The sequence below is a fragment of the Triticum dicoccoides genome, chromosome 3A (assembly GCF_002162155.2).
Source record: "Triticum dicoccoides isolate Atlit2015 ecotype Zavitan chromosome 3A, WEW_v2.0, whole genome shotgun sequence".
NCBI lineage: Eukaryota > Viridiplantae > Streptophyta > Magnoliopsida > Poales > Poaceae > Triticum > Triticum dicoccoides.
Window position 1 is genome coordinate 606,652,200 of NC_041384.1, and position 8,319 is coordinate 606,660,518.

General features: G+C 54.8%; 1 protein-coding gene across 1 annotated transcript in view; it reads right to left on the reverse strand.

Moving 5' to 3' along the window:
• Nucleotides 1-7,037: 7,037 nt before the first annotated feature.
• LOC119269535 overlaps nt 7,038-8,319 on the reverse strand; it is a 2,650-nt gene continuing 1,368 nt past the window's right edge. Inside the window, exons 3-4 of the transcript XR_005133635.1 lie at nt 8,041-8,290; nt 7,038-7,959 (exon numbers count right to left, since the gene is read on the reverse strand). The gene's annotated coding sequence lies outside the window, so the exon portion shown is untranslated. The remainder of the gene's footprint in view (nt 7,960-8,040; nt 8,291-8,319) is intronic.

An 8,319-nucleotide genomic window follows, 5' to 3' on the forward strand; every position in this document is an offset into this window, starting at 1 on the left:
AATAGCTCTGAGTCTTCTACTGTGGACTGCTGATCTCTATCTACTCTGGTATACCCGTTTCGAAACAAAATCTACTCCGGTATATGTCAAGGGCCTCGGTGCCCAAGACAGCAGGACCTCGACTACGTAGTTCGTAGTCGCGGGGGATAGGAGCGCTAGGGTTTTTGCCTGGCTGCTCTATGATGCGGGAGGGGAAGATAGAAGGAAATAACTTTATTGCTTATCCCTAAAGGGTGCTAACTATCTGATATATAAAGGCCCCATGGGCTAATAACAAACTAGAAACCTATACGAAATAAACTAGTCTAGGAACTAATGTGCCCGGATCAGGACTCCTGTCCAGCCTGCGCCTTGCCTGATGCGGCCGTCGGCTGCTCCTGGCCGCGCGGCCCACGTCTGTAAGACGTGCCCCACATGACATCTCTCCCCCCCTCGACGAGCAGCTCGTCCTCGAGCTGAAAAGCGGGGTAGCGCTCGATGAAACTGTCAAGATCCTCCCATGTAGCTGATGAAGCTGCTTCACCCTTCCAGTGGACGAGTAGCTGGCGAACGCCGCGTGCTAGGCGCGCACGAGTCACGCGCTCTGGTTCTGGAACAGCCGCCCCGTTGTGGATCGAAGGCAATCCCGGCGGTGTAGTTGGAGGAATGCCGAAGAACTTCTTGAGGAGGCCCACGTGGAACACGTCATGGAGGCGCGAGCGCGCCGGAAGCTCAAGACGGTATGCCACGTCGTTGATCACTTCTGAAATGCGGTACGGCCCATAGAATCGTGGCTTGAGCTTGCCCCTGGTTGGCAAGTTGAGAGAGGACGCGGCGCGCTGTCGAAGGCGAAGCCAAACCCAATCGCCCACCTCATGCCGAATGTCCCGATGACGTCTGTCGTAGTAGGACTTATAGACCGCCTGTGCCTGTTGTAGACGATAGCGGACGTCCTCGATAAGTTCGTCGCGCTCAGCCATGCTCCTGGCCACTGCAGCCACCCGTGTGTCGCCGGGCTCGTAAGAGCGAATAGTGGGAGGGTCACGGCCATACACAAGCTTGAACGGAGTCTCTTGGGTTGCTGTCTGGTAGGCGGTGTTGTATATGTACTCAGCCCAGGGAAGCCACCGGAGCCACTGCTTGGGACGATCCCCGGTAAGACACTGTAAATACATCACAATGATCTTGTTAGCAGCCTCCGTTTGACCATCCGACTGCGGGTGAAATGCTGACGTCATGTGCAGCTTTGTCCCCGTGAGGCGCATGAGCTCTCGCCAAAAAGCGGAGGTGAAGACGGGGTCGCGGTCAGAGACCATGGACTGCGGCACGCCATGGAGACGAACAACCTCAGCGAAGAACACCTGTGCCACTGACTCTGCCGTGTATGGGTGGGCTAACGCCACAAAATGGCAATACTTGCTGAAGCGATCCACCACGGTGAGGATGACAGACTTCCCGCCTACTCGAGGAAGCGCTTCCACGAAGTCGATGCCGATGTCAGTCCACACGCCCGTGGGCACCGGCAGCGGCAGTAGCAGCCCAGCGGGGTGCAAGTGCTCGGACTTGTACCGCTGGCAAGTACCGCAATTGCGGACGTACTCCTGCACCGTCTTGCGAAGGTTAGGTGCGTGGAAATCGCGGCGGAGACGATGCAATGTGCGCAGGACGCCTTCATGCCCATCATCGTGCACGGCACTGAGAATCTCCTGGAGTAGCGGGGATGACGGCGGAATGTAGAGGCGGCCGTTGAAAGTAACGAGGCCGTCGGAGAGCGCCCAAGGCTGTTGCCGCGCACCTGCCGTGATATCCTCCCGCAGTGCGACGAGCGCCGGATCAGTAGACGTCGCTTGCCGGAGGCGATTGATGAAGTCGAAACGAGGCCCTGAGACCGCCATGATCGTCGTCTCCTCCGTGTCACGGCGGGAAAGTGCATCCGCCACCGTGTTGGTACTACCTGCCTTGTACTCCACCGTAAAGTCGAATCCCAGGAGTTTGCCAACCCAATGATGCTGCGGGATGGTGGCCAAACGCTGGTCAAGCAGAAATTTGAGGCTGTAATGATCCGTTTTTACCACAAATTGACGCCCCCATAGGTACGGCCTCCAATGGCGAATCGCGAGCACCAGGCCGATGAGTTCCCGTTCATACGCTGCCAGGGAACGGTGACGTGGCGCGGCTGGCCGGCTAAAGAAAGCCACCGGGTGGTGGTCCTGAAGAAGGACGGCCCCGAAACCGTACGTCGATGCGTCACACTCGACGATGAACGGCCGTGTAAAATCCGGTAACGCGAGGACGGGAGCCGTGGTGATTGCCGTCTTGAGGGTGGTAAAAGCTGCTGCCGCCTCCGGTGACCAAGAGAAACCATCCTTGCGAAGGAGGGCCGTCAGGGGCGCGGCAACCACGCCAAAGTCCTTGACAAACTTGCGGTAGTACCCCGCAAGGCCGAGAAAGCCCCGAACCGCGCGCGCCGAGCGTGGTTGCGGCCAGTCCGCTACTGCCTGCACCTTTTCCGGATCCATGGCCACGCCTGCAGCGGAGATGGTGTGACCCAGGTATGCGATTGATTCAACGGCGAACGCGCATTTGGAGCGCTTGACGAAGAGCCGGTGCTGGTGCAGGACCGTGAAGACGGTGCGCACATGTCGGAGATGGTCAGCCCATGTCTCGCTGAAAATGAGGATGTCGTCAAAGAAGACGAGAACAAAACGGCGCAGGTATGGCCGCAACAGATCATTCATGAGGGCCTGGAACGTGGCCGGCGCGTTGCAGAGTCCGAACGGCATCACCAGAAACTCGTAGAGGCCGTCATGAGTACGGAAAGCTGTCTTCGGGATGTCCTCCGCACGCATCCGCACCTGGTGGTAGCCGGAACGTAAATCGAGCTTGGTGAAGAAACGAGCGTGCCGTAGCTCGTCGAGGAGTTCGTCCACCACCGGAATCGGGAACGCATTCTTGACAGTAATGGCGTTCAGGGCGCGATAATCGATGCAGAAGCGCCAGGACCCGTCGGCCTTGCGGACCAGCAGTACCGGGGACGAGAATGCGGAACAACTCGCACGGATGATACCTTGGGCGAGCATGGCGGCGCACTGACGCTCCAGCTCGTCCTTGTGCGTGGCCGGGTATCGATACGGACGGACGGCCACCGGGGCGGAACCAGGTAGCAGGGTGATGCCGTGATCGCGGCTGCGGGGCGGTGGCACGCCGGAGGGGTCGGCGAAGATGCCGTCGAACTCGGTGATGATGGCGTCCAGGAAGTCGCGGCCGCTGCATGATTTTAGGGCTGGCCCGTCCGGTCCTGCAATGCCGTGCCAGCACACCCGATGGCCCCGCCGCCAGAATGTCATGGAGAGGGCTCGGAAATCCCACAGGATCGGTCCGAGCGACGCCAGCCACTGCGTGCCCAGGACGATGTCGTAGCCCGCGAGCGGCAAGGCGAGGAAATCCTCCGCGAACTCCTCGTGGCCGATGCGGAAGGGCACGACGCGGTACGCGCCCTGGCACGGAACGCGCTCGCCGTTGGCCATCGTGACGCGCATCTTCTCTGTGGTGGGGGGCGGTAACGTAGCACGAGCGGCCGCCTCTTCGGCGATGAAGTTGTGGGTGGAGCCTGAATCGATCAGGGCGAGGAGGGAGACACCTCCGAGAGTAATCTGCATCTGCATGGTTTCACTCGTGCGCACGCCGGCGATCGCGTGGAGCGAGATTTGAGGGTCGGCCCGCGATGCATCATCAGTGGCGGAGGCCGCGTCGTCGTCGTCGTCGTCCGGCGCTAAGTCGAGGAGAAAGATGCGCTGGCACACGCGGTTGTGGCCCCTGCCAAACTTCTCGTTACAGTTGAAGCAAAGGCCCAGGCGACGGCGTTCCTCCATCTCTGTCTGGGAGAGACGCTTGATTGGGCGTCCGTCCGGCAGATTGTGGCCCTGCTGAGGTGCGGCTGGTGGGGCCGGAGCGGGGGGCGCGACGCGTGGTCCTGGTGTCGGCAGGATGCCCTTCTGTGGAAAACGCACCGGTGGCGCGGCGGAAAGCGCGCACTGGTCGCGCAGCTCCAATTTGCGGGCGAGGCTCATGGCGACGGCGAGGGACTGTGGGTTATGGATCTCCACGTCGAGGCTGAGGGGTGGCTGGAGTCCCGCGGTGAAGATCTGCACTTTCTGTGTCTCGGATAAGGTGCCTGCCCGGGGAAGGAGTGCCTCAAACCGCTCCTGGAAGTCGACAACGGACGTCGTGCGTTTGCACGCCATTAGTTCGCCCAGCGGGTTAGCGCGCAGCGGTGGCCCGAAGCGGAGATTGAGCAGCTCGGAGAAGCGGCGCCACGGAGGTGTGCCCTCGTCTCGCTGGACCTGCATATACCATAGTTGGGCAGGACCCTCGAGATTGTAGGACGCCATCCACACCTTCTCCTCCTCGGCGATCCGTTGTTGATGGAAGAAGGACTCGCATCTGTTGATGAAGGCGAGCGGATCAGACTTGCCGTCGAACTTGGGGAAGTCCATCTTCTGGAACCTGGGCGGCCGATCATTGTGGTGCTGTCCATCATGGGCGGCGGCAGCGCTGGACGAAGAGGAGGACTTGTCCTTCTGGAGTGCGGTGACGGACGACTGCAGGGACATCACCGTGGCCGTCAAGGCCTCGATCATCTTAGCCAGATCTGTGGTGGTCGGTTCTGCCATGCCGGAAGTGACCGAGGCGGCAGCGGATTGTGGCGATGTCGGGGAGCTGGGCGCGGACACAGGGGGGAAAGCGGCCGGCGGATGGAGCGTGGACGAGGAGGAGGATCGCCTGGAACCTGATACCAAGTTGTCAAGGGCCTCGGTGCCCAAGACAGCAGGACCTCGACTACGTAGTTCGTAGTCGCGGGGGATAGGAGCGCTAGGGTTTTTGCCTGGCTGCTCTATGATGCGGGAGGGGAAGATAGAAGGAAATAACTTTATTGCTTATCCCTAAAGGGTGCTAACTATCTGATATATAAAGGCCCCATGGGCTAATAACAAACTAGAAACCTATACGAAATAAACTAGTCTAGGAACTAATGTGCCCGGATCAGGACTCCTGTCCAGCCTGCGCCTTGCCTGATGCGGCCGTCGGCTGCTCCTGGCCGCGCGGCCCACGTCTGTAAGACGTGCCCCACATGACAGTATACCTGGCAAACAAGGAATGAGTGAAGTTTCAAGGCAGTAGATATTATTAACATCAAGCCTATCTTACACCTAACAACTGCTGCTTATACTTGCCTGTTCTGATTTAGGTTCAGATGGAAATCTCATACTACCTCCGTCTAGGTGAATAAGTCATTCGCGTAGTTTTAGGTCATCGATTTGAGGAATTAAATATGTGCTATATGTCATGAAAAGTATATCACTAGATTTCTACAACGATGTAGTTCCTAAATATATATTTTTTATCACATATAATATATATTTAGATAGTTAAATCGTCAACCTAGAACTACGCGAATGATTTATTCACCGACGGAGGTAGTACTACCTTGAGCATGGTACCAGGAGACAGACAGGAGCAAAAGCCTGCTCAGCAATGGGGACCAAGAATTTGGAAGCACACGAAAGTGCTACATTCTGCAGTACCTTCTGGGCCTGAACCTGCTCCCGCTCTGCGCTGCTGAGATTCCAAGCCACAGCTCCCTGTTTCTCGAGCACCTCCATTTTCCTGCTCCTCTGGAAACACGGCAATCATACAAGCAATTACTAACTCTGAAGATGTTGCCATGTCAGGCACTGAACGGCTTCCTCAAATAAGAGGGAAGTTGCATCCAAGCAAAATTCAGTAGAGCGCCCTCCTTGGCGTCCGTTCAACGTTCAACGATGTGTCTTACTATCAATAAGTTTTACCCCCCGAGGCATTGTTCACCCACTTATCCCTTCCCCCACAATCCTTGTAACTGTGTACCATTCCGTTAAATCCCATCCCCAAGTCCAAGAAACAAGTAACAGCACATCCACACATGAAATTTACTGTATGTGCTAGTGCCATACACAAAGCAAAGGAGAGTTCAGTATGGTTTCGCGACAGGAATAGCGTTGCATCTTCCGAAAATACTTATGTGAGCTCGAGCGCCTGTATGCTCGTTTTCTCTGCCGCCGGTCAGTCCCGAGATGCACGTCATGAGCAGTATAGTGTCGGGCATTGAACATATATTTAATGTTTCTTCTGTGCTATGGCCCACCTCTGTCGAGCAGCCCCGTTTACGCCGTTACGCACGGACGGCACGGCTCGGCTCAAATCTGACGAAACGAGCCGTCTTGCCCAAGATTCTGGTCCAACGGCGTGACGACGGAGCATTTATTCTGCCTGTCCGTCCTATATGCCGCTCTTCTCCGACATGGCTCATCTTCTGCATATCGAGCCAAATCCAATACAAATCCCCACAGGTCTGCTGCTGGTTCCAATCTTCGTTGGAGCTATCCGGTGTCTCCCATTCCTGGTCCTTCATGTCTAATTCATCTTCCTCCGCCGTGCGGGAGGAGATTCTGCCCCTCATCCCGTGCCCCGACTGCGGCTACCGGCTTATGACCTGGATTGCTCGGGGTGGAGCGAACACTGGGCATCGGTTCTATAAGTGCGTTAACAGAGAGGTAAGTTTTACAGTCATCGCATCATGATAAAACCCACTCAGATCCTGAGTCATAACGACAATATTTTTGTGCGCCACTCTAATCTGTACTGCAGGTTGGGTTATGCGAATTCATAATCGTCATTTTTGGCACTGATCAGCAGCCACTCCAAGCAACTCATCAGCCGGCACCCTCCGTGCATCGCAGAGCTCGTCTTCCGGACTCAAATCAGGACCTGAACCGTGCATTTCAGCAGGCACGCAATATACGTGCTGATCCACAAGGCAGGGAGGCTTACCGCTGGGTGAATTAACCTAGCCGCTCGGCTGACACGATATGCCTCATTGTTGTTTTAGCTGCCACGAATTTACCGGCCATTGAGATACAACACAGCTAAAACTAGGAAGAAATTGTACAGCCGACCTGATATGCTTCAAGAGGAGAAGACAAGGGGACTGGGAACAGAGGAGACAGGGGAATTCAGACTTTTGCTACTTATTTTCTTTTTTTCCACCAAAACACATTACAAGACTGGGTGTTTATACACCCACAAACCACACACGACTCCTAACCAGGGCCTCACGTACACCACACCAGCGCCCGACACTCACACGCACAAGGACCGGCTGTGCCCACACACACTGACGCTCCCAATGTCACATTAGCACTCCAGTCCCCTGTGCTTGCTCTGGCATGAGTCACCGGCCATGACAGAAATATGTCATGCTGAAACAATCTAAGTTTGTAAATTATTCAGTCTGAGTTCTGCTGCTTTGTCCACCCCACAACTTTTGCATCGTGCAGGTTTCCTCACCTGCTTTGGGACATCCCCGCGATCAGGGCAAAGTTGTACATTTGTGGCCTTGCCGCCGAAAAATCGTGCAAAATCTTGTCCTCTTACTCAAACCTTCATAAAACGCCTTCTCTCTGCTTGTCGTAGGCCTTCCCATGTCCTTCCTCTTAGCCAGAGGTAATAATCCTGACAGCCTATTACCAGACTCGTTAGCCGAGTTGTTTCGTCGTTGCCAACAACACTATCCACTCTGTTTGGTGCAAACTGAATACCAACTTGTGTCTGAACCTGGTTAACAACATCTCCATTCTCTGCCATCATGTCCTCTAATCCAAGACTGTCTCTTATTATTTCAGCAAATGGTGTCATTCCAGCAGCACAATTCTTGATCATAGAAATTAGATGTGTATATGCTTCAACACTCGTGTCCCCCATACGGACAAGCTTCATGTCATGCATCGACATATTGAAATGCCTATAACTAAATGAATTTTTGTGAGCATTGTCCTTCTGATATTGTGTCAGATGAGGGAGTAGGATGTGTCTGGCATCTCTAGTCCATCTTTTCACTATGTGCTTCCAAGGTATTTCCTTAATAAGAATAAAGTCCAGAGCCTGTTTCAAAAATTCATACATGTTCATAATTTTTTCATCCAGCATGAATTTGCAACAACCAGGATATGAGGTCATACGTACCTTCAAGACATGGCTGTAGAGCATCCGCATGTGTGCGAACTGGCCGCATTCACAATCAAATTCCTCACCACTTCTCCCGCCGCTCTGCCTCGGTATGAATTGTAATATACGTTTTTCCTTTCTCGATCTCTTCCATCTGGTATGCTCCGCACTCATATACTATATGGCAAAACTGCTTGAACATAGTTCGTGTGTAGATTTTGCCAGCATGTCTTTTAGTTGCGATGTTTGCTCACGTAAGCGGTCTCCCCTGCGATTAGCTCACGTCATGGTCCATGT